This window comes from Dendrobates tinctorius, unplaced genomic scaffold (assembly GCF_039654945.1).
Source record: "Dendrobates tinctorius isolate UK_male_01 unplaced genomic scaffold, ASM3965494v1 ptg000254l, whole genome shotgun sequence".
Taxonomy (NCBI): domain Eukaryota; kingdom Metazoa; phylum Chordata; class Amphibia; order Anura; family Dendrobatidae; genus Dendrobates; species Dendrobates tinctorius.
The window spans coordinates 1,441,327-1,466,714 of record NW_027361921.1 but is presented as its reverse complement, the minus strand read 5'-3'; the positions used below and the strand labels follow the sequence as shown (position 1 = coordinate 1,466,714).

Here is a 25,388-nt window from a genome sequence, read left to right as displayed (position 1 = left end):
GCTACAAATTTTCATAGCAGTTTTCAGAAAAAGCAGAATAATAAATATTCACCTATGGAACATGTGGTGCTGTGGCTTAGTTGGTTAAAGCGCCTGTCTTGTAAACAGGAGATCCTGAGTTCAACTCTCAGCAGTACCTTGTTTTTGTCTTCTCAAGAAAAAGCTTCCTATCTTAAAGCAGGTGTTTTACCTGTGTGCAAACTCAAATTTGCCATTGTTCCAGCCCTACTGATAGTGCAATTGTGAGATTAAGAATCTCATCTAAATGCTGAAAAGGAAGTAAGATTGCATCAAGCTTGACAACTTAACCAATGGATTTTATTTTGAAATCCCTCCACTTTCCGCACCTGACTCTCTAAGCAGTCTTTCCAATATATCACATCTTTTTGTGATGTAGACAAGTTGGTCAAAGAGCCTGTTTAGTAAACAGAAAATCTTGATTTCGAATGTCAGCAGTGCTTTCCTTTCTTCATGTCAGTTTGGGGCTGTTAGCCGAAAAAGAGGACTTTCACTTTTGTTTGACATCAAACATGTCAACTTAACCAAGATGCTACATCTTCTCAAGAATAAGCTTCCTATCTTAAAGCAGGTGTGTTTTACCTGTGTGCAAACTCAAATTTGCCATTGTTCCAGCCCTACTAATAGTGCAATTGTGAGATTAAGAATCTCATCTAAATGCTGAAAAGGAAGTAAGATTGCTTCAAGCTTGACAACTTAACCAACTTAACCAAGATGCTACATCTTCTCAAGAATAAGCTTCCTATCTTAAAGCAGGTGTGTTTTACCTGTGTGCAAACTCAAATTTGCCATTGTTCCAGCCCTACTGATAGTGCAATTGTGAGATTAAGAATCTCATCTAAATGCTGAAAAGGAAGTAAGATTGCTTCAAGCTTGACAACTTAACCAATGGATTTTATTTTGAAATGCCTCCACTTTCCGCACCTGACTCTCTAAGCAGTCTTTCCAATATATCACATCTTTTTGTGATGTAGACAAGTTGGTCAAAGAGCCTGTTTAGTAAACAGAAAATCTTGATTTCGAATGTCAGCAGTGCTTTCCTTTCTTCATGTCAGTTTGGGGCTGTTAGCCGAAAAAGAGGACTTTCACTTTTGTTTGACATCAAACATGTCTTTCCCAAAGCACTAATAAAGTGTAATTGAGAGAAAAAAACTTTCTGCTTTTGAAATGCTCTAAAAGGAATTAGATGAAATAAGTTTCTTTAGAGAATATAGGATGGCTTCAAGCATTACAAATTAAAACAAGTGGAATTTGAGTAAAAAAAAAAATTTTGCTTTTGAAATGCTCTAAAAGGAATCAGATGAAATAACTTTCTTTAGAGAATATAGGATGGGCTCAAGAATTACAAATTAAAACCAGTGGAACCAGGTTAAAGCGCCTGTCTTGTAAACAAGAGATCCTGAGTTCAACTCTCAGCAGTACCTTGTTTTCGTCTTCTCAAGAATAAGCTTCCTATCTTAAAGCAGGTGTGTTTTACCTGTGTGCAAACTCAAATTTGCCATTGTTCCAGCCCTACTGATAGTGCAATTGTGAGATTAAGAATCTCATCTAAATGCTGAAAAGGAAGTAAGATTGCTTCAAGCTTGACAACTTAACCAATGGATTTTATTTTGAAATGCCTCCACTTTCCGCACCTGACTCTCTAAGCAGTCTTTCCAATATATCACATCTTTTTGTGATGTAGACAAGTTGGTCAAAGAGCCTGTTTAGTAAACAGAAAATCTTGATTTCGAATGTCAGCAGTGCTTTCCTTTCTTCATGTCAGTTTGGGGCTGTTAGCCGAAAAAGAGGACTTTCACTTTTGTTTGACATCAAACATGTCAACTTAACCAAGATGCTACATCTTCTCAAGAATAAGCTTCCTATCTTAAAGCAGGTGTGTTTTACCTGTGTGCAAACTCAAATTTGCCATTGTTCCAGCCCTACTGATAGTGCAATTGTGAGATTAAGAATCTCATCTAAATGCTGAAAAGGAAGTAAGATTGCTTCAAGCTTGACAACTTAACCAACTTAACCAAGATGCTACATCTTCTCAAGAATAAGCTTCCTATCTTAAAGCAGGTGTGTTTTACCTGTGTGCAAACTCAAATTTGCCATTGTTCCAGCCCTACTGATAGTGCAATTGTGAGATTAAGAATCTCATCTAAATGCTGAAAAGGAAGTAAGATTGCTTCAAGCTTGACAACTTAACCAATGGATTTTATTTTGAAATGCCTCCACTTTCCGCACCTGACTCTCTAAGCAGTCTTTCCAATATATCACATCTTTTTGTGATGTAGACAAGTTGGTCAAAGAGCCTGTTTAGTAAACAGAAAATCTTGATTTCGAATGTCAGCAGTGCTTTCCTTTCTTCATGTCAGTTTGGGGCTGTTAGCCGAAAAAGAGGACTTTCACTTTTGTTTGACATCAAACATGTCTTTCCCAAAGCACTAATAAAGTGTAATTGAGAGAAAAAAACTTTCTGCTTTTGAAATGCTCTAAAAGGAATTAGATGAAATAAGTTTCTTTAGAGAATATAGGATGGCTTCAAGCATTACAAATTAAAACAAGTGGAATTTGAGTAAAAAAAAAAATTTTGCTTTTGAAATGCTCTAAAAGGAATCAGATGAAATAACTTTCTTTAGAGAATATAGGATGGGCTCAAAAATTACAAATTAAAACCAGTGGAACCAGGTTAAAGCGCCTGTCTTGTAAACAAGAGATCCTGAGTTCAACTCTCAGCAGTACCTTGTTTTCGTCTTCTCAAGAATAAGCTTCCTATCTTAAAGCAGGTGTGTTTTACCTGTGTGCAAACTCAAATTTGCCATTGTTCCAGCCCTACTGATAGTGCAATTGTGAGATTAAGAATCTCATCTAAATGCTGAAAAGGAAGTAAGATTGCTTCAAGCTTGACAACTTAACCAATGGATTTTATTTTGAAATGCCTCCACTTTCCGCACCTGACTCTCTAAGCAGTCTTTCCAATATATCACATCTTTTTGTGATGTAGACAAGTTGGTCAAAGAGCCTGTTTAGTAAACAGAAAATCTTGATTTCGAATGTCAGCAGTGCTTTCCTTTCTTCATGTCAGTTTGGGGCTGTTAGCCGAAAAAGAGGACTTTCACTTTTGTTTGACATCAAACATGTCTTTCCCAAAGCACTAATAAAGTGTAATTGAGAGAAAAAAACTTTCTGCTTTTGAAATGTTCTAAAAGGAATTAGATGAAATAAGTTTCTTTGGAGAATATAGGATGGCTTCAAGCATTACAAATTAAAACAAGTGGAATTTGAGTAAAAAAAAAAATTTTGCTTTTGAAATGCTCTAAAAGGAATCAGATGAAATAACTTTCTTTAGAGAATATAGGATGGGCTCAAGCATTACAAATTTAAACCAGTGGAATTACACATTAGATGCTACAAATTTTCATAGCAGTTTTCAGAAAAAGCAGAATAATAAATATTCACCTATGGAACATGTGGTGCTGTGGCTTAGTTGGTTAAAGCGCCTGTCTTGTAAACAGGAGATCCTGAGTTCAACTCTCAGCAGTACCTTGTTTTTGTCTTCTCAAGAAAAAGCTTCCTATCTTAAAGCAGGTGTTTTACCTGTGTGCAAACTCAAATTTGCCATTGTTCCAGCCCTACTGATAGTGCAATTGTGAGATTAAGAATCTCATCTAAATGCTGAAAAGGAAGTAAGATTGCATCAAGCTTGACAACTTAACCAATGGATTTTATTTTGAAATCCCTCCACTTTCCGCACCTGACTCTCTAAGCAGTCTTTCCAATATATCACATCTTTTTGTGATGTAGACAAGTTGGTCAAAGAGCCTGTTTAGTAAACAGAAAATCTTGATTTCGAATGTCAGCAGTGCTTTCCTTTCTTCATGTCAGTTTGGGGCTGTTAGCCGAAAAAGAGGACTTTCACTTTTGTTTGACATCAAACATGTCAACTTAACCAAGATGCTACATCTTCTCAAGAATAAGCTTCCTATCTTAAAGCAGGTGTGTTTTACCTGTGTGCAAACTCAAATTTGCCATTGTTCCAGCCCTACTAATAGTGCAATTGTGAGATTAAGAATCTCATCTAAATGCTGAAAAGGAAGTAAGATTGCTTCAAGCTTGACAACTTAACCAACTTAACCAAGATGCTACATCTTCTCAAGAATAAGCTTCCTATCTTAAAGCAGGTGTGTTTTACCTGTGTGCAAACTCAAATTTGCCATTGTTCCAGCCCTACTGATAGTGCAATTGTGAGATTAAGAATCTCATCTAAATGCTGAAAAGGAAGTAAGATTGCTTCAAGCTTGACAACTTAACCAATGGATTTTATTTTGAAATGCCTCCACTTTCCGCACCTGACTCTCTAAGCAGTCTTTCCAATATATCACATCTTTTTGTGATGTAGACAAGTTGGTCAAAGAGCCTGTTTAGTAAACAGAAAATCTTGATTTCGAATGTCAGCAGTGCTTTCCTTTCTTCATGTCAGTTTGGGGCTGTTAGCCGAAAAAGAGGACTTTCACTTTTGTTTGACATCAAACATGTCTTTCCCAAAGCACTAATAAAGTGTAATTGAGAGAAAAAAACTTTCTGCTTTTGAAATGCTCTAAAAGGAATTAGATGAAATAAGTTTCTTTAGAGAATATAGGATGGCTTCAAGCATTACAAATTAAAACAAGTGGAATTTGAGTAAAAAAAAAAATTTTGCTTTTGAAATGCTCTAAAAGGAATCAGATGAAATAACTTTCTTTAGAGAATATAGGATGGGCTCAAGAATTACAAATTAAAACCAGTGGAACCAGGTTAAAGCGCCTGTCTTGTAAACAAGAGATCCTGAGTTCAACTCTCAGCAGTACCTTGTTTTCGTCTTCTCAAGAATAAGCTTCCTATCTTAAAGCAGGTGTGTTTTACCTGTGTGCAAACTCAAATTTGCCATTGTTCCAGCCCTACTGATAGTGCAATTGTGAGATTAAGAATCTCATCTAAATGCTGAAAAGGAAGTAAGATTGCTTCAAGCTTGACAACTTAACCAATGGATTTTATTTTGAAATGCCTCCACTTTCCGCACCTGACTCTCTAAGCAGTCTTTCCAATATATCACATCTTTTTGTGATGTAGACAAGTTGGTCAAAGAGCCTGTTTAGTAAACAGAAAATCTTGATTTCGAATGTCAGCAGTGCTTTCCTTTCTTCATGTCAGTTTGGGGCTGTTAGCCGAAAAAGAGGACTTTCACTTTTGTTTGACATCAAACATGTCTTTCCCAAAGCACTAATAAAGTGTAATTGAGAGAAAAAAACTTTCTGCTTTTGAAATGCTCTAAAAGGAATTAGATGAAATAAGTTTCTTTAGAGAATATAGGATGGCTTCAAGCATTACAAATTAAAACAAGTGGAATTTGAGTAAAAAAAAAAATTTTGCTTTTGAAATGCTCTAAAAGGAATCAGATGAAATAACTTTCTTTAGAGAATATAGGATGGGCTCAAAAATTACAAATTAAAACCAGTGGAACCAGGTTAAAGCGCCTGTCTTGTAAACAAGAGATCCTGAGTTCAACTCTCAGCAGTACCTTGTTTTCGTCTTCTCAAGAATAAGCTTCCTATCTTAAAGCAGGTGTGTTTTACCTGTGTGCAAACTCAAATTTGCCATTGTTCCAGCCCTACTGATAGTGCAATTGTGAGATTAAGAATCTCATCTAAATGCTGAAAAGGAAGTAAGATTGCTTCAAGCTTGACAACTTAACCAATGGATTTTATTTTGAAATGCCTCCACTTTCCGCACCTGACTCTCTAAGCAGTCTTTCCAATATATCACATCTTTTTGTGATGTAGACAAGTTGGTCAAAGAGCCTGTTTAGTAAACAGAAAATCTTGATTTCGAATGTCAGCAGTGCTTTCCTTTCTTCATGTCAGTTTGGGGCTGTTAGCCGAAAAAGAGGACTTTCACTTTTGTTTGACATCAAACATGTCTTTCCCAAAGCACTAATAAAGTGTAATTGAGAGAAAAAAACTTTCTGCTTTTGAAATGTTCTAAAAGGAATTAGATGAAATAAGTTTCTTTGGAGAATATAGGATGGCTTCAAGCATTACAAATTAAAACAAGTGGAATTTGAGTAAAAAAAAAAATTTTGCTTTTGAAATGCTCTAAAAGGAATCAGATGAAATAACTTTCTTTAGAGAATATAGGATGGGCTCAAGCATTACAAATTTAAACCAGTGGAATTACACATTAGATGCTACAAATTTTCATAGCAGTTTTCAGAAAAAGCAGAATAATAAATATTCACCTATGGAACATGTGGTGCTGTGGCTTAGTTGGTTAAAGCGCCTGTCTTGTAAACAGGAGATCCTGAGTTCAACTCTCAGCAGTACCTTGTTTTTGTCTTCTCAAGAAAAAGCTTCCTATCTTAAAGCAGGTGTTTTACCTGTGTGCAAACTCAAATTTGCCATTGTTCCAGCCCTACTGATAGTGCAATTGTGAGATTAAGAATCTCATCTAAATGCTGAAAAGGAAGTAAGATTGCATCAAGCTTGACAACTTAACCAATGGATTTTATTTTGAAATCCCTCCACTTTCCGCACCTGACTCTCTAAGCAGTCTTTCCAATATATCACATCTTTTTGTGATGTAGACAAGTTGGTCAAAGAGCCTGTTTAGTAAACAGAAAATCTTGATTTCGAATGTCAGCAGTGCTTTCCTTTCTTCATGTCAGTTTGGGGCTGTTAGCCGAAAAAGAGGACTTTCACTTTTGTTTGACATCAAACATGTCAACTTAACCAAGATGCTACATCTTCTCAAGAATAAGCTTCCTATCTTAAAGCAGGTGTGTTTTACCTGTGTGCAAACTCAAATTTGCCATTGTTCCAGCCCTACTAATAGTGCAATTGTGAGATTAAGAATCTCATCTAAATGCTGAAAAGGAAGTAAGATTGCTTCAAGCTTGACAACTTAACCAACTTAACCAAGATGCTACATCTTCTCAAGAATAAGCTTCCTATCTTAAAGCAGGTGTGTTTTACCTGTGTGCAAACTCAAATTTGCCATTGTTCCAGCCCTACTGATAGTGCAATTGTGAGATTAAGAATCTCATCTAAATGCTGAAAAGGAAGTAAGATTGCTTCAAGCTTGACAACTTAACCAATGGATTTTATTTTGAAATGCCTCCACTTTCCGCACCTGACTCTCTAAGCAGTCTTTCCAATATATCACATCTTTTTGTGATGTAGACAAGTTGGTCAAAGAGCCTGTTTAGTAAACAGAAAATCTTGATTTCGAATGTCAGCAGTGCTTTCCTTTCTTCATGTCAGTTTGGGGCTGTTAGCCGAAAAAGAGGACTTTCACTTTTGTTTGACATCAAACATGTCTTTCCCAAAGCACTAATAAAGTGTAATTGAGAGAAAAAAACTTTCTGCTTTTGAAATGCTCTAAAAGGAATTAGATGAAATAAGTTTCTTTAGAGAATATAGGATGGCTTCAAGCATTACAAATTAAAACAAGTGGAATTTGAGTAAAAAAAAAAATTTTGCTTTTGAAATGCTCTAAAAGGAATCAGATGAAATAACTTTCTTTAGAGAATATAGGATGGGCTCAAGAATTACAAATTAAAACCAGTGGAACCAGGTTAAAGCGCCTGTCTTGTAAACAAGAGATCCTGAGTTCAACTCTCAGCAGTACCTTGTTTTCGTCTTCTCAAGAATAAGCTTCCTATCTTAAAGTAGGTGTGTTTTACCTGTGTGCAAACTCAAATTTGCCATTGTTCCAGCCCTACTGATAGTGCAATTGTGAGATTAAGAATCTCATCTAAATGCTGAAAAGGAAGTAAGATTGCTTCAAGCTTGACAACTTAACCAATGGATTTTATTTTGAAATGCCTCCACTTTCCGCACCTGACTCTCTAAGCAGTCTTTCCAATATATCACATCTTTTTGTGATGTAGACAAGTTGGTCAAAGAGCCTGTTTAGTAAACAGAAAATCTTGATTTCGAATGTCAGCAGTGCTTTCCTTTCTTCATGTCAGTTTGGGGCTGTTAGCCGAAAAAGAGGACTTTCACTTTTGTTTGACATCAAACATGTCAACTTAACCAAGATGCTACATCTTCTCAAGAATAAGCTTCCTATCTTAAAGCAGGTGTGTTTTACCTGTGTGCAAACTCAAATTTGCCATTGTTCCAGCCCTACTGATAGTGCAATTGTGAGATTAAGAATCTCATCTAAATGCTGAAAAGGAAGTAAGATTGCTTCAAGCTTGACAACTTAACCAACTTAACCAAGATGCTACATCTTCTCAAGAATAAGCTTCCTATCTTAAAGCAGGTGTGTTTTACCTGTGTGCAAACTCAAATTTGCCATTGTTCCAGCCCTACTGATAGTGCAATTGTGAGATTAAGAATCTCATCTAAATGCTGAAAAGGAAGTAAGATTGCTTCAAGCTTGACAACTTAACCAATGGATTTTATTTTGAAATGCCTCCACTTTCCGCACCTGACTCTCTAAGCAGTCTTTCCAATATATCACATCTTTTTGTGATGTAGACAAGTTGGTCAAAGAGCCTGTTTAGTAAACAGAAAATCTTGATTTCGAATGTCAGCAGTGCTTTCCTTTCTTCATGTCAGTTTGGGGCTGTTAGCCGAAAAAGAGGACTTTCACTTTTGTTTGACATCAAACATGTCTTTCCCAAAGCACTAATAAAGTGTAATTGAGAGAAAAAAAACTTTCTGCTTTTGAAATGCTCTAAAAGGAATTAGATGAAATAAGTTTCTTTAGAGAATATAGGATGGCTTCAAGCATTACAAATTCAAACCAGTGGAATTTGAGTAAAAAAAAAAATTTTGCTTTTGAAATGCTCTAAAAGGAATCAGAAGAAATAACTTTCTTTAGAGAATATAGGATGGGCTCAAGCTTTACAAATTAAAACCAGTGGAATTACACATTAGATGCTACAAATTTTCATGGCAGTTTTCGGAAAAAGCAGAATAATAAATATTCACCTATGGAACATGTGGTGCTGTGGCTTAGTTGGTTAAAGCGCCTGTCTTGTAAACAGGAGATCCTGAGTTCAACTCTCAGCAGTACCTTGTTTTTGTCTTCTCAAGAATAAGCTTCCTATCTTAAAGCAGTTGTTTTACCTGTGTGCAAACTCAAATTTGCCATTGTTCCAGCCCTACTGAGAGTGCAATTGTGAGATTAAGAATCTCATCTAAATGCTGAAAAGGAAGTAAGATTGCTTCAAGCTTGACAACTTAACCAATGGATTTTATTTTGAAATGCCTCCACTTTCCGCACCTGACTCTCTAAGCAGTCTTTCCAATATATCACATCTTTTTGTGATGTAGACAAGTTGGTCAAAGAGCCTGTTTAGTAAACAGAAAATCTTGATTTCGAATGTCAGCAGTGCTTTCCTTTCTTCATGTCAGTTTGGGGCTGTTAGCCGAAAAAGAGGACTTTCACTTTTGTTTGACATCAAACATGTCTTTCCCAAAGCACTAATAAAGTGTAATTGAGAGAAAAAAACTTTCTGCTTTTGAAATGCTCTAAAAGGAATTAGATGAAATAAGTTTCTTTAGAGAATATAGGATGGCTTCAAGCATTACAAATTAAAACAAGTGGAATTTGAGTAAAAAAAAAAATTTTGCTTTTGAAATGCTCTAAAAGGAATCAGATGAAATAACTTTCTTTAGAGAATATAGGATGGGCTCAAGAATTACAAATTAAAACCAGTGGAACCAGGTTAAAGCGCCTGTCTTGTAAACAAGAGATCCTGAGTTCAACTCTCAGCAGTACCTTGTTTTCGTCTTCTCAAGAATAAGCTTCCTATCTTAAAGCAGGTGTGTTTTACCTGTGTGCAAACTCAAATTTGCCATTGTTCCAGCCCTACTGATAGTGCAATTGTGAGATTAAGAATCTCATCTAAATGCTGAAAAGGAAGTAAGATTGCTTCAAGCTTGACAACTTAACCAATGGATTTTATTTTGAAATGCCTCCACTTTCCGCACCTGACTCTCTAAGCAGTCTTTCCAATATATCACATCTTTTTGTGATGTAGACAAGTTGGTCAAAGAGCCTGTTTAGTAAACAGAAAATCTTGATTTCGAATGTCAGCAGTGCTTTCCTTTCTTCATGTCAGTTTGGGGCTGTTAGCCGAAAAAGAGGACTTTCACTTTTGTTTGACATCAAACATGTCAACTTAACCAAGATGCTACATCTTCTCAAGAATAAGCTTCCTATCTTAAAGCAGGTGTGTTTTACCTGTGTGCAAACTCAAATTTGCCATTGTTCCAGCCCTACTGATAGTGCAATTGTGAGATTAAGAATCTCATCTAAATGCTGAAAAGGAAGTAAGATTGCTTCAAGCTTGACAACTTAACCAACTTAACCAAGATGCTACATCTTCTCAAGAATAAGCTTCCTATCTTAAAGCAGGTGTGTTTTACCTGTGTGCAAACTCAAATTTGCCATTGTTCCAGCCCTACTGATAGTGCAATTGTGAGATTAAGAATCTCATCTAAATGCTGAAAAGGAAGTAAGATTGCTTCAAGCTTGACAACTTAACCAATGGATTTTATTTTGAAATGCCTCCACTTTCCGCACCTGACTCTCTAAGCAGTCTTTCCAATATATCACATCTTTTTGTGATGTAGACAAGTTGGTCAAAGAGCCTGTTTAGTAAACAGAAAATCTTGATTTCGAATGTCAGCAGTGCTTTCCTTTCTTCATGTCAGTTTGGGGCTGTTAGCCGAAAAAGAGGACTTTCACTTTTGTTTGACATCAAACATGTCTTTCCCAAAGCACTAATAAAGTGTAATTGAGAGAAAAAAAACTTTCTGCTTTTGAAATGCTCTAAAAGGAATTAGATGAAATAAGTTTCTTTAGAGAATATAGGATGGCTTCAAGCATTACAAATTCAAACCAGTGGAATTTGAGTAAAAAAAAAAATTTTGCTTTTGAAATGCTCTAAAAGGAATCAGAAGAAATAACTTTCTTTAGAGAATATAGGATGGGCTCAAGCTTTACAAATTAAAACCAGTGGAATTACACATTAGATGCTACAAATTTTCATGGCAGTTTTCGGAAAAAGCAGAATAATAAATATTCACCTATGGAACATGTGGTGCTGTGGCTTAGTTGGTTAAAGCGCCTGTCTTGTAAACAGGAGATCCTGAGTTCAACTCTCAGCAGTACCTTGTTTTTGTCTTCTCAAGAATAAGCTTCCTATCTTAAAGCAGTTGTTTTACCTGTGTGCAAACTCAAATTTGCCATTGTTCCAGCCCTACTGAGAGTGCAATTGTGAGATTAAGAATCTCATTTAAATGCTGAAAAGGAAGTAAGATTTCTTCAAGCTTGACAACTTAACCAATGGATTTTATTTTGAAATGCCTCCACTTTCCGCACCTGACTCTCTAAGCAGTCTTTCCAATATATCACATCTTTTTGTGATGTAGACAAGTTGGTCAAAGAGCCTGTTTAGTAAACAGAAAATCTTGATTTCGAATGTCAGCAGTGCTTTCCTTTCTTCATGTCAGTTTGGGGCTGTTAGCCGAAAAAGAGGACTTTCACTTTTGTTTGACATCAAGCATGTCTTTCCCAAAGCACTAATAAAGTGTAATTGAGAGAAAAAAACTTTCTGCTTTTGAAATGCTCTAAAAGGAATTAAATGAAATAAGTTTCTTTAGAGAATATAGGATGGCTTCAAGCATTACAAATTAAAACAAGTGGAATTTGAGTAAAAAAAAAAAATTTTGCTTTTGAAATGCTCTAAAAGGAATCAGATGAAATAACTTTCTTTAGAGAATATAGGATGGGCTCAAGAATTACAAATTAAAACCAGTGGAACCAGGTTAAAGCGCCTGTCTTGTAAACAAGAGATCCTGAGTTCAACTCTCAGTAGTACCTTGTTTTCGTCTTCTCAAGAATAAGCTTCCTATCTTAAAGCAGGTGTGTTTTACCTGTGTGCAAACTCAAATTTGCCATTGTTCCAGCCCTACTGATAGTGCAATTGTGAGATTAAGAATCTCATCTAAATGCTGAAAAGGAAGTAAGATTGCTTCAAGCTTGACAACTTAACCAATGGATTTTATTTTGAAATGCCTCCACTTTCCGCACCTGACTCTCTAAGCAGTCTTTCCAATATATCACATCTTTTTGTGATGTAGACAAGTTGGTCAAAGAGCCTGTTTAGTAAACAGAAAATCTTGATTTCGAATGTCAGCAGTGCTTTCCTTTCTTCATGTCAGTTTGGGGCTGTTAGCCGAAAAAGAGGACTTTCACTTTTGTTTGACATCAAACATGTCTTTCCCAAAGCACTAATAAAGTGTAATTGAGAGAAAAAAACTTTCTGCTTTTGAAATGCTCTAAAAGGAATTAGATGAAATAAGTTTCTTTAGAGAATATAGGATGGCTTCAAGCATTACAAATTAAAACAAGTGGAATTTGAGTAAAAAAAAAAATTTTGCTTTTGAAATGCTCTAAAAGGAATCAGATGAAATAACTTTCTTTAGAGAATATAGGATGGGCTCAAGCATTACAAATTAAAACCAGTGGAATTACACATTAGATGCTACAAATTTTCATAGCAGTTTTCAGAAAAAGCAGAATAATAAATATTCACCTATGGAACATGTGGTGCTGTGGCTTAGTTGGTTAAAGCGCCTGTCTTGTAAACAGGAGATCCTGAGTTCAACTCTCAGCAGTACCTTGTTTTTGTCTTCTCAAGAATAAGCTTCCTATCTTAAAGCAGGTGTTTTACCTGTGTGCAAACTCAAATTTGCCATTGTTCCAGCCCTACTGATAGTGCAATTGTGAGATTAAGAATCTCATCTAAATGCTGAAAAGGAAGTAAGATTGCTTCAAGCTTGACAACTTAACCAATGGATTTTATTTTGAAATGCCTCCACTTTCCGCACCTGACTCTCTAAGCAGTCTTTCCAATATATCACATCTTTTTGTGATGTAGACAAGTTGGTCAAAGAGCCTGTTTAGTAAACAGAAAATCTTGATTTCGAATGTCAGCAGTGCTTTCCTTTCTTCATGTCAGTTTGGGGCTGTTAGCCGAAAAAGAGGACTTTCACTTTTGTTTGACATCAAACATGTCTTTCCCAAAGCACTAATAAAGTGTAATTGAGAGAAAAAAACTTTCTGCTTTTGAAATGTTCTAAAAGGAATTAGATGAAATAAGTTTCTTTGGAGAATATAGGATGGCTTCAAGCATTACAAATTAAAACAAGTGGAATTTGAGTAAAAAAAAAAATTTTGCTTTTGAAATGCTCTAAAAGGAATCAGATGAAATAACTTTCTTTAGAGAATATAGGATGGGCTCAAGCATTACAAATTTAAACCAGTGGAATTACACATTAGATGCTACAAATTTTCATAGCAGTTTTCAGAAAAAGCAGAATAATAAATATTCACCTATGGAACATGTGGTGCTGTGGCTTAGTTGGTTAAAGCGCCTGTCTTGTAAACAGGAGATCCTGAGTTCAACTCTCAGCAGTACCTTGTTTTTGTCTTCTCAAGAAAAAGCTTCCTATCTTAAAGCAGGTGTTTTACCTGTGTGCAAACTCAAATTTGCCATTGTTCCAGCCCTACTGATAGTGCAATTGTGAGATTAAGAATCTCATCTAAATGCTGAAAAGGAAGTAAGATTGCATCAAGCTTGACAACTTAACCAATGGATTTTATTTTGAAATGCCTCCACTTTCCGCACCTGACTCTCTAAGCAGTCTTTCCAATATATCACATCTTTTTGTGATGTAGACAAGTTGGTCAAAGAGCCTGTTTAGTAAACAGAAAATCTTGATTTCGAATGTCAGCAGTGCTTTCCTTTCTTCATGTCAGTTTGGGGCTGTTAGCCGAAAAAGAGGACTTTCACTTTTGTTTGACATCAAACATGTCAACTTAACCAAGATGCTACATCTTCTCAAGAATAAGCTTCCTATCTTAAAGCAGGTGTGTTTTACCTGTGTGCAAACTCAAATTTGCCATTGTTCCAGCCCTACTAATAGTGCAATTGTGAGATTAAGAATCTCATCTAAATGCTGAAAAGGAAGTAAGATTGCTTCAAGCTTGACAACTTAACCAACTTAACCAAGATGCTACATCTTCTCAAGAATAAGCTTCCTATCTTAAAGCAGGTGTGTTTTACCTGTGTGCAAACTCAAATTTGCCATTGTTCCAGCCCTACTGATAGTGCAATTGTGAGATTAAGAATCTCATCTAAATGCTGAAAAGGAAGTAAGATTGCTTCAAGCTTGACAACTTAACCAATGGATTTTATTTTGAAATGCCTCCACTTTCCGCACCTGACTCTCTAAGCAGTCTTTCCAATATATCACATCTTTTTGTGATGTAGACAAGTTGGTCAAAGAGCCTGTTTAGTAAACAGAAAATCTTGATTTCGAATGTCAGCAGTGATTTCCTTTCTTCATGTCAGTTTGGGGCTGTTAGCCGAAAAAGAGGACTTTCACTTTTGTTTGACATCAAACATGTCTTTCCCAAAGCACTAATAAAGTGTAATTGAGAGAAAAAAACTTTCTGCTTTTGAAATGCTCTAAAAGGAATTAGATGAAATAAGTTTCTTTAGAGAATATAGGATGGCTTCAAGCATTACAAATTAAAACAAGTGGAATTTGAGTAAAAAAAAAAATTTTGCTTTTGAAATGCTCTAAAAGGAATCAGATGAAATAACTTTCTTTAGAGAATATAGGATGGGCTCAAGAATTACAAATTAAAACCAGTGGAACCAGGTTAAAGCGCCTGTCTTGTAAACGAGAGATCCTGAGTTCAACTCTCAGCAGTACCTTGTTTTCGTCTTCTCAAGAATAAGCTTCCTATCTTAAAGCAGGTGTGTTTTACCTGTGTGCAAACTCAAATTTGCCATTGTTCCAGCCCTACTGATAGTGCAATTGTGAGATTAAGAATCTCATCTAAATGCTGAAAAGGAAGTAAGATTGCTTCAAGCTTGACAACTTAACCAATGGATTTTATTTTGAAATGCCTCCACTTTCCGCACCTGACTCTCTAAGCAGTCTTTCCAATATATCACATCTTTTTGTGATGTAGACAAGTTGGTCAAAGAGCCTGTTTAGTAAACAGAAAATCTTGATTTCGAATGTCAGCAGTGCTTTCCTTTCTTCATGTCAGTTTGGGGCTGTTAGCCGAAAAAGAGGACTTTCACTTTTGTTTGACATCAAACATGTCAACTTAACCAAGATGCTACATCTTCTCAAGAATAAGCTTCCTATCTTAAAGCAGGTGTGTTTTACCTGTGTGCAAACTCAAATTTGCCATTGTTCCAGCCCTACTGATAGTGCAATTGTGAGATTAAGAATCTCATCTAAATGCTGAAAAGGAAGTAAGATTGCTTCAAGCTTGACAACTTAACCAACTTAACCAAGATGCTACATCTTCTCAAGAATAAGCTTCCTATCTTAAAGCAGGTGTGTTTTACCTGTGTGCAAACTCAAATTTGCCATTGTTCCAGCCCTACTGATAGTGCAATTGTGAGATTAAGAATCTCATCTAAATGCTGAAAAGGAAGTAAGATTGCTTCAAGCTTGACAACTTAACCAATGGATTTTATTTTGAAATGCCTCCACTTTCCGCACCTGACTCTCTAAGCAGTCTTTCCAATATATCACATCTTTTTGTGATGTAGACAAGTTGGTCAAAGAGCCTGTTTAGTAAACAGAAAATCTTGATTTCGAATGTCAGCAGTGCTTTCCTTTCTTCATGTCAGTTTGGGGCTGTTAGCCGAAAAAGAGGACTTTCACTTTTGTTTGACATCAAACATGTCTTTCCCAAAGCACTAATAAAGTGTAATTGAGAGAAAAAAAACTTTCTGCTTTTGAAATGCTCTAAAAGGAATTAGATGAAATAAGTTTCTTTAGAGAATATAGGATGGCTTCAAGCATTACAAATTCAAACCAGTGGAATTTGAGTAAAAAAAAAAATTTTGCTTTTGAAATGCTCTAAAAGGAATCAGAAGAAATAACTTTCTTTAGAGAATATAGGATGGGCTCAAGCTTTACAAATTAAAACCAGTGGAATTACACATTAGATGCTACAAATTTTCATGGCAGTTTTCGGAAAAAGCAGAATAATAAATATTCACCTATGGAACATGTGGTGCTGTGGCTTAGTTGGTTAAAGCGCCTGTCTTGTAAACAGGAGATCCTGAGTTCAACTCTCAGCAGTACCTTGTTTTTGTCTTCTCAAGAATAAGCTTCCTATCTTAAAGCAGTTGTTTTACCTGTGTGCAAACTCAAATTTGCCATTGTTCCAGCCCTACTGAGAGTGCAATTGTGAGATTAAGAATCTCATCTAAATGCTGAAAAGGAAGTAAGATTGCTTCAAGCTTGACAACTTAACCAATGGATTTTATTTTGAAATGCCTCCACTTTCCGCACCTGACTCTCTAAGCAGTCTTTCCAATATATCACATCTTTTTGTGATGTAGACAAGTTGGTCAAAGAGCCTGTTTAGTAAACAGAAAATCTTGATTTCGAATGTCAGCAGTGCTTTCCTTTCTTCATGTCAGTTTGGGGCTGTTAGCCGAAAAAGAGGACTTTCACTTTTGTTTGACATCAAGCATGTCTTTCCCAAAGCACTAATAAAGTGTAATTGAGAGAAAAAAACTTTCTGCTTTTGAAATGCTCTAAAAGGAATTAAATGAAATAAGTTTCCTTAGAGAATATAGGATGGCTTCAAGCATTACAAATAAAAACAAGTGGAATTTGAGTAAAAAAAAAAAATTTTGCTTTTGAAATGCTCTAAAAGGAATCAGATGAAATAACTTTCTTTAGAGAATATAGGATGGGCTCAAGAATTACAAATTAAAACCAGTGGAACCAGGTTAAAGCGCCTGTCTTGTAAACAAGAGATCCTGAGTTCAACTCTCAGTAGTACCTTGTTTTCGTCTTCTCAAGAATAAGCTTCCTATCTTAAAGCAGGTGTGTTTTACCTGTGTGCAAACTCAAATTTGCCATTGTTCCAGCCCTACTGATAGTGCAATTGTGAGATTAAGAATCTCATCTAAATGCTGAAAAGGAAGTAAGATTGCTTCAAGCTTGACAACTTAACCAATGGATTTTATTTTGAAATGCCTCCACTTTCCGCACCTGACTCTCTAAGCAGTCTTTCCAATATATCACATCTTTTTGTGATGTAGACAAGTTGGTCAAAGAGCCTGTTTAGTAAACAGAAAATCTTGATTTCGAATGTCAGCAGTGCTTTCCTTTCTTCATGTCAGTTTGGGGCTGTTAGCCGAAAAAGAGGACTTTCACTTTTGTTTGACATCAAACATGTCTTTCCCAAAGCACTAATAAAGTGTAATTGAGAGAAAAAAACTTTCTGCTTTTGAAATGCTCTAAAAGGAATTAGATGAAATAAGTTTCTTTAGAGAATATAGGATGGCTTCAAGCATTACAAATTAAAACAAGTGGAATTTGAGTAAAAAAAAAAATTTTGCTTTTGAAATGCTCTAAAAGGAATCAGATGAAATAACTTTCTTTAGAGAATATAGGATGGGCTCAAGCATTACAAATTAAAACCAGTGGAATTACACATTAGATGCTACAAATTTTCATAGCAGTTTTCAGAAAAAGCAGAATAATAAATATTCACCTATGGAACATGTGGTGCTGTGGCTTAGTTGGTTAAAGCGCCTGTCTTGTAAACAGGAGATCCTGAGTTCAACTCTCAGCAGTACCTTGTTTTTGTCTTCTCAAGAATAAGCTTCCTATCTTAAAGCAGGTGTTTTACCTGTGTGCAAACTCAAATTTGCCATTGTTCCAGCCCTACTGATAGTGCAATTGTGAGATTAAGAATCTCATCTAAATGCTGAAAAGGAAGTAAGATTGCTTCAAGCTTGACAACTTAACCAATGGATTTTATTTTGAAATGCCTCCACTTTCCGCACCTGACTCTCTAAGCAGTCTTTCCAATATATCACATCTTTTTGTGATGTAGACAAGTTGGTCAAAGAGCCTGTTTAGTAAACAGAAAATCTTGATTTCGAATGTCAGCAGTGCTTTCCTTTCTTCATGTCAGTTTGGGGCTGTTAGCCGAAAAAGAGGACTTTCACTTTTGTTTGACATCAAACATGTCTTTCCCAAAGCACTAATAAAGTGTAATTGAGAGAAAAAAAACTTTCTGCTTTTGAAATGCTCTAAAAGGAATTAGATGAAATAAGTTTCTTTAGAGTATATAGGATGGCTTCAAGCATTACAAATTAAGACCAGTGGAATTTGAGTAAAAAAAAAAATTTTGCTTTTGAAATGCTCTAAAAGGAATCAGATGAAATAACTTTCTTTAGAGAATATAGGATGGGCTCAAGCTTTACAAATTAAAACCAGTGGAATTACACATTAGATGCTACAAATTTTCATAGCAGTTTTCAGAAAAAGCAGAATAATAAATATTCACCTATGGAACATGTGGTGCTATGGCTTAGTTGTAAACAGGAGATCCTGAGTTCAACTCTCAGCAGTACCTTGTTTTTGTCTTCTCAAGAATAAGCTTCCTATCTTAAAGCAGGTGTTTTACCTGTGTGCAAACTCAAATTTGCCATTGTTCCAGCCCTACTGATAGTGCAATTGTGAGATTAAGAATCTCATCTAAATGCTGAAAAGTAAGTAAGATTGCTTCAAGCTTGACAACTTAACCAACTTAACCAAGATGCTACATCTTCTCAAGAATAAGCTTCCTATCTTAAAGCAGGTGTGTTTTACCTGTGTGCAAACTCAAATTTGCCATTGTTCCAGCCCTACTGATAGTGCAATTGTGAGATTAAGAATCTCATCTAAATGCTGAAAAGGAAGTAAGATTGCTTCAAGCTTGACAACTTAACCAACTTAACCAAGATGCTACATCTTCTCAAGAATAAGCTTCCTATCTTAAAGCAGGTGTGTTTTACCTGTGTGCAAACTCAAATTTGCCATTGTTCCAGCCCTACTGATAGTGCAATTGTGAGATTAAGAATCTCATCTAAATGCTGAAAAGGAAGTAAGATTGCTTCAAGCTTGACAACTTAACCAATGGATTTTATTTTGAAATGCCTCCACTTTCCACACCTGACTCTCTAAGCAGTCTTTCCAATATATCACATCTTTTTGTGATGTAGACAAGTTGGTCAAAGAGCCTGTTTAGTAAACAGAAAATCTTGATATTCGAATGTCAGCAGTGCTTTCCTTTCTTCATGTCAGTTTGGGTCTGTTAGCCGAAAAAGAGGACTTTCACTTTTGTTTGACATCAAACATGTCTTTCCCAAAGCACTAATAAAGTGTAATTGAGAGAAAAAAAACTTTCTGCTTTTGAAATGCTCTAAAAGGAATTAGATGAAATAAGTTTCTTTAGAGTATATAGGATGGCTTCAAGCATTACAAATTAAGACCAGTGGAATTTGAGTAAAAAAAAAAATTTTGCTTTTGAAATGCTCTAAAAGGAATCAGATGAAATAACTTTCTTTAGAGAATATAGGATGGGCTCAAGCTTTACAAATTAAAACCAGTGGAATTACACATTAGATGCTACAAATTTTCATAGCAGTTTTCAGAAAAAGCAGAATAATAAATATTCACCTATGGAACATGTGGTGCTATGGCTTAGTTGGTTAAAGCGCCTGTCTTGTAAACAGGAGATCCTGAGTTCAACTCTCAGCAGTACCTTGTTTTTGTCTTCTCAAGAATAAGCTTCCTATCTTAAAGCAGGTGTTTTACCTGTGTGCAAACTCAAATTTGCCATTGTTCCAGCCCTACTGAGAGTGCAATTGTGAGATTAAGAATCTCATCTAAATGTTGAAAAGGAAGTAAGATTGCTTCAAGCTTGACAACTTAACCAATGGATTTTATTTTGAAATGCCTCCACTTTCCGCACCTGACTCTCTAAGCAGTCTTTCCAATATATCACATCTTTTTGTGATGTAGACAAGTTGGTCAAAGAGCCTGTTTAGTAAACAGAAAATCTTGATTTCGAATGTCAGCAGTGCTTTCCTTTCTTCATGTCAGTTTGGGGCTGTTAGCCGAAAAAGAGGACTTTCACTTTTGTTTGACATCAAACATGTCAACTTAACCAAGATGCTACATCTTCTCAAGAATAAGCTTCCTATCTTAAAGCAGGTGTGTTTTACCTGTGTGCAAACTCAAATTTGCCATTGTTCCAGCCCTACTGATAGTGCAATTGTGAGATTAAGAATCTCATCTAAATGCTGAAAAGGAAGTAAGATTGCTTCAAGCTTGACAACTTAACCAACTTAACCAAGATGCTACATCTTCTCAAGAATAAGCTTCCTATCTTAAAGCAGGTGTGTTTTACCTGTGTGCAAACTCAAATTTGCCATTGTTCCAGCCCTACTGATAGTGCAATTGTGAGATTAAGAATCTCATCTAAATGCTGAAAAGGAAGTAAGATTGCTTCAAGCTTGACAACTTAACCAATGGATTTTATTTTGAAATGCCTCCACTTTCCGCACCTGACTCTCTAAGCAGTCTTTCCAATATATCACATCTTTTTGTGATGTAGACAAGTTGGTCAAAGAGCCTGTTTAGTAAACAGAAAATCTTGATTTCGAATGTCAGCAGTGCTTTCCTTTCTTCATGTCAGTTTGGGGCTGTTAGTCGAAAAAGAGGACTTTCACTTTTGTTTGACATCAAACATGTCTTTCCCAAAGCACTAATAAAGTGTAATTGAGAGAAAAAAAACTTTCTGCTTTTGAAATGCTCTAAAAGGAATTAGATGAAATAAGTTTCTTTAGAGAATATAGGATGGCTTCAAGCATTACAAATTCAAACCAGTGGAATTTGAGTAAAAAAAAAAATTTTGCTTTTGAAATGCTCTAAAAGGAATCAGAAGAAATAACTTTCTTTAGAGAATATAGGATGGGCTCAAGCTTTACAAATTAAAACCAGTGGAATTACACATTAGATGCTACAAATTTTCATGGCAGTTTTCGGAAAAAGCAGAATAATAAATATTCACCTATGGAACATGTGGTGCTGTGGCTTAGTTGGTTAAAGCGCCTGTCTTGTAAACAGGAGATCCTGAGTTCAACTCTCAGCAGTACCTTGTTTTTGTCTTCTCAAGAATAAGCTTCCTATCTTAAAGCAGTTGTTTTACCTGTGTGCAAACTCAAATTTGCCATTGTTCCAGCCCTACTGAGAGTGCAATTGTGAGATTAAGAATCTCATCTAAATGCTGAAAAGGAAGTAAGATTGCTTCAAGCTTGACAACTTAACCAATGGATTTTATTTTGAAATGCCTCCACTTTCCGCACCTGACTCTCTAAGCAGTCTTTCCAATATATCACATCTTTTTGTGATGTAGACAAGTTGGTCAAAGAGCCTGTTTAGTAAACAGAAAATCTTGATTTCGAATGTCAGCAGTGCTTTCCTTTCTTCATGTCAGTTTGGGGCTGTTAGCCGAAAAAGAGGACTTTCACTTTTGTTTGACATCAAGCATGTCTTTCCCAAAGCACTAATAAAGTGTAATTGAGAGAAAAAAACTTTCTGCTTTTGAAATGCTCTAAAAGGAATTAAATGAAATAAGTTTCTTTAGAGAATATAGGATGGCTTCAAGCATTACAAATTAAAACAAGTGGAATTTGAGTAAAAAAAAAAAATTTTGCTTTTGAAATGCTCTAAAAGGAATCAGATGAAATAACTTTCTTTAGAGAATATAGGATGGGCTCAAGAATTACAAATTAAAACCAGTGGAACCAGGTTAAAGCGCCTGTCTTGTAAACAAGAGATCCTGAGTTCAACTCTCAGTAGTACCTTGTTTTCGTCTTCTCAAGAATAAGCTTCCTATCTTAAAGCAGGTGTGTTTTACCTGTGTGCAAACTCAAATTTGCCATTGTTCCAGCCCTACTGATAGTGCAATTGTGAGATTAAGAATCTCATCTAAATGCTGAAAAGGAAGTAAGATTGCTTCAAGCTTGACAACTTAACCAATGGATTTTATTTTGAAATGCCTCCACTTTCCGCACCTGACTCTCTAAGCAGTCTTTCCAATATATCACATCTTTTTGTGATGTAGACAAGTTGGTCAAAGAGCCTGTTTAGTAAACAGAAAATCTTGATTTCGAATGTCAGCAGTGCTTTCCTTTCTTCATGTCAGTTTGGGGCTGTTAGCCGAAAAAGAGGACTTTCACTTTTGTTTGACATCAAACATGTCTTTCCCAAAGCACTAATAAAGTGTAATTGAGAGAAAAAAAACTTTCTGCTTTTGAAATGCTCTAAAAGGAATTAGATTAAATAAGTTTCTTTAGAGTATATAGGATGGCTTCAAGCATTACAAATTAAGACCAGTGGAATTTGAGTAAAAAAAAAAATTTTGCTTTTGAAATGCTCTAAAAGGAATCAGATGAAATAACTTTCTTTAGAGAATATAGGATGGGCTCAAGCTTTACAAATTAAAACCAGTGGAATTACACATTAGATGCTACAAATTTTCATAGCAGTTTTCAGAAAAAGCAGAATAATAAATATTCACCTATGGAACATGTGGTGCTATGGCTTAGTTGTAAACAGGAGATCCTGAGTTCAACTCTCAGCAGTACCTTGTTTTTGTCTTCTCAAGAATAAGCTTCCTATCTTAAAGCAGGTGTTTTACCTGTGTGCAAACTCAAATTTGCCATTGTTCCAGCCCTACTGATAGTGCAATTGTGAGATTAAGAATCTCATCTAAATGCTGAAAAGTAAGTAAGATTGCTTCAAGCTTGACAACTTAACCAACTTAACCAAGATGCTACATCTTCTCAAGAATAAGCTTCCTATCTTAAAGCAGGTGTGTTTTACCTGTGTGCAAACTCAAATTTGCCATTGTTCCAGCCCTACTGATAGTGCAATTGTGAGATTAAGAATCTCATCTAAATGCTGAAAAGGAAGTAAGATTGCTTCAAGCTTGACAACTTAACCAACTTAACCAAGATGCTACATCTTCTCAAGAATAAGCTTCCTATCTTAAAGCAGGTGTGTTTTACCTGTGTGCAAACTCAAATTTGCCATTGTTCCAGCCCTACTGATAGTGCAATTGTGAGATTAAGAATCTCATCTAAATGCTGAAAAGGAAGTAAGATTGCTTCAAGCTTGACAACTTAACCAATGGATTTTATTTTGAAATGCCTCCACTTTCCACACCTGACTCTCTAAGCAGTCTTTCCAATATATCACATCTTTTTGTGATGTAGACAAGTTGGTCAAAGAGCCTGTTTAGTAAACAGAAAATCTTGATATTCGAATGTCAGCAGTGCTTTCCTTTCTTCATGTCAGTTTGGGTCTGTTAGCCGAAAAAGAGGACTTTCACTTTTGTTTGACATCAAACATGTCTTTCCCAAAGCACTAATAAAGTGTAATTGAGAGAAAAAAAACTTTCTGCTTTTGAAATGCTCTAAAAGGAATTAGATGAAATAAGTTTCTTTAGAGTATATAGGATGGCTTCAAGCATTACAAATTAAGACCAGTGGAATTTGAGTAAAAAAAAAAATTTTGCTTTTGAAATGCTCTAAAAGGAATCAGATGAAATAACTTTCTTTAGAGAATATAGGATGGGCTCAAGCTTTACAAATTAAAACCAGTGGAATTACACATTAGATGCTACAAATTTTCATAGCAGTTTTCAGAAAAAGCAGAATAATAAATATTCACCTATGGAACATGTGGTGCTATGGCTTAGTTGGTTAAAGCGCCTGTCTTGTAAACAGGAGATCCTGAGTTCAACTCTCAGCAGTACCTTGTTTTTGTCTTCTCAAGAATAAGCTTCCTATCTTAAAGCAGGTGTTTTACCTGTGTGCAAACTCAAATTTGCCATTGTTCCAGCCCTACTGAGAGTGCAATTGTGAGATTAAGAATCTCATCTAAATGCTGAAAAGGAAGTAAGATTGCTTCAAGCTTGACAACTTAACCAATGGATTTTATTTTGAAATGCCTCCACTTTCCGCACCTGACTCTCTAAGCAGTCTTTCCAATATATCACATCTTTTTGTGATGTAGACAAGTTGGTCAAAGAGCCTGTTTAGTAAACAGAAAATCTTGATTTCGAATGTCAGCAGTGCTTTCCTTTCTTCATGTCAGTTTGGGGCTGTTAGCCGAAAAAGAGGACTTTCACTTTTGTTTGACATCAAACATGTCAACTTAACCAAGATGCTACATCTTCTCAAGAATAAGCTTCCTATCTTAAAGCAGGTGTGTTTTACCTGTGTGCAAACTCAAATTTGCCATTGTTCCAGCCCTACTGATAGTGCAATTGTGAGATTAAGAATCTCATCTAAATGCTGAAAAGGAAGTAAGATTGCTTCAAGCTTGACAACTTAACCAACTTAACCAAGATGCTACATCTTCTCAAGAATAAGCTTCCTATCTTAAAGCAGGTGTGTTTTACCTGTGTGCAAACTCAAATTTGCCATTGTTCCAGCCCTACTGATAGTGCAATTGTGAGATTAAGAATCTCATCTAAATGCTGAAAAGGAAGTAAGATTGCTTCAAGCTTGACAACTTAACCAATGGATTTTATTTTGAAATGCCTCCACTTTCCGCACCTGACTCTCTAAGCAGTCTTTCCAATATATCACATCTTTTTGTGATGTAGACAAGTTGGTCAAAGAGCCTGTTTAGTAAACAGAAAATCTTGATTTCGAATGTCAGCAGTGCTTTCCTTTCTTCATGTCAGTTTGGGGCTGTTAGCCGAAAAAGAGGACTTTCACTTTTGTTTGACATCAAACATGTCTTTCCCAAAGCACTAATAAAGTGTAATTGAGAGAAAAAAAACTTTCTGCTTTTGAAATGCTCTAAAAGGAATTAGATGAAATAAGTTTCTTTAGAGAATATAGGATGGCTTCAAGCATTACAAATTCAAACCAGTGGAATTTGAGTAAAAAAAAAAATTTTGCTTTTGAAATGCTCTAAAAGGAATCAGAAGAAATAACTTTCTTTAGAGAATATAGGATGGGCTCAAGCTTTACAAATTAAAACCAGTGGAATTACACATTAGATGCTACAAATTTTCATGGCAGTTTTCGGAAAAAGCAGAATAATAAATATTCACCTATGGAACATGTGGTGCTGTGGCTTAGTTGGTTAAAGCGCCTGTCTTGTAAACAGGAGATCCTGAGTTCAACTCTCAGCAGTACCTTGTTTTTGTCTTCTCAAGAATAAGCTTCCTATCTTAAAGCAGGTGTTTTACCTGTGTGCAAACTCAAATTTGCCATTGTTCCAGCCCTACTGAGAGTGCAATTGTGAGATTAAGAATCTCATCTAAATGCTGAAAAGGAAGTAAGATTGCTTCAAGCTTGACAACTTAACCAATGGATTTTATTTTGAAATGCCTCCACTTTCCGCACCTGACTCTCTAAGCAGTCTTTCCAATATATCACATCTTTTTGTGATGTAGACAAGTTGGTCAAAGAGCCTGTT

The 25,388-nt window shown here is 35.7% G+C and overlaps 11 non-coding genes across 11 annotated transcripts; all 11 read left to right on the top strand.

Moving 5' to 3' along the window:
- The first annotated feature begins 65 nt into the window (after positions 1–65).
- Positions 66–139, top strand: TRNAT-UGU (transfer RNA threonine (anticodon UGU)). Its single transcript has one exon. It is a non-coding gene; the product is annotated as a tRNA-Thr (tRNA).
- Positions 140–3,475: 3,336 nt separating this feature from the next.
- On the top strand, positions 3,476–3,549 carry TRNAT-UGU (transfer RNA threonine (anticodon UGU)). Its single transcript has one exon. It is a non-coding gene; the product is annotated as a tRNA-Thr (tRNA).
- A 2,741-nt stretch (positions 3,550–6,290) lies between these two features.
- Positions 6,291–6,364, top strand: TRNAT-UGU (transfer RNA threonine (anticodon UGU)). The gene has a single exon. It is a non-coding gene; the product is annotated as a tRNA-Thr (tRNA).
- A 2,627-nt stretch (positions 6,365–8,991) lies between these two features.
- TRNAT-UGU (transfer RNA threonine (anticodon UGU)) lies at positions 8,992–9,065 on the top strand. The gene has a single exon. It is a non-coding gene; the product is annotated as a tRNA-Thr (tRNA).
- Positions 9,066–11,097: 2,032 nt separating this feature from the next.
- On the top strand, positions 11,098–11,171 carry TRNAT-UGU (transfer RNA threonine (anticodon UGU)). Its single transcript has one exon. It is a non-coding gene; the product is annotated as a tRNA-Thr (tRNA).
- A 1,437-nt stretch (positions 11,172–12,608) lies between these two features.
- On the top strand, positions 12,609–12,682 carry TRNAT-UGU (transfer RNA threonine (anticodon UGU)). Its single transcript has one exon. It is a non-coding gene; the product is annotated as a tRNA-Thr (tRNA).
- Positions 12,683–13,408: 726 nt separating this feature from the next.
- On the top strand, positions 13,409–13,482 carry TRNAT-UGU (transfer RNA threonine (anticodon UGU)). The gene has a single exon. It is a non-coding gene; the product is annotated as a tRNA-Thr (tRNA).
- Positions 13,483–16,109: 2,627 nt separating this feature from the next.
- TRNAT-UGU (transfer RNA threonine (anticodon UGU)) lies at positions 16,110–16,183 on the top strand. Its single transcript has one exon. It is a non-coding gene; the product is annotated as a tRNA-Thr (tRNA).
- Positions 16,184–17,620: 1,437 nt separating this feature from the next.
- Positions 17,621–17,694, top strand: TRNAT-UGU (transfer RNA threonine (anticodon UGU)). The gene has a single exon. It is a non-coding gene; the product is annotated as a tRNA-Thr (tRNA).
- Positions 17,695–20,971: 3,277 nt separating this feature from the next.
- Positions 20,972–21,045, top strand: TRNAT-UGU (transfer RNA threonine (anticodon UGU)). Its single transcript has one exon. It is a non-coding gene; the product is annotated as a tRNA-Thr (tRNA).
- Positions 21,046–25,033: 3,988 nt separating this feature from the next.
- Positions 25,034–25,107, top strand: TRNAT-UGU (transfer RNA threonine (anticodon UGU)). The gene has a single exon. It is a non-coding gene; the product is annotated as a tRNA-Thr (tRNA).
- The last annotated feature ends 281 nt before the right edge of the window (positions 25,108–25,388 follow it).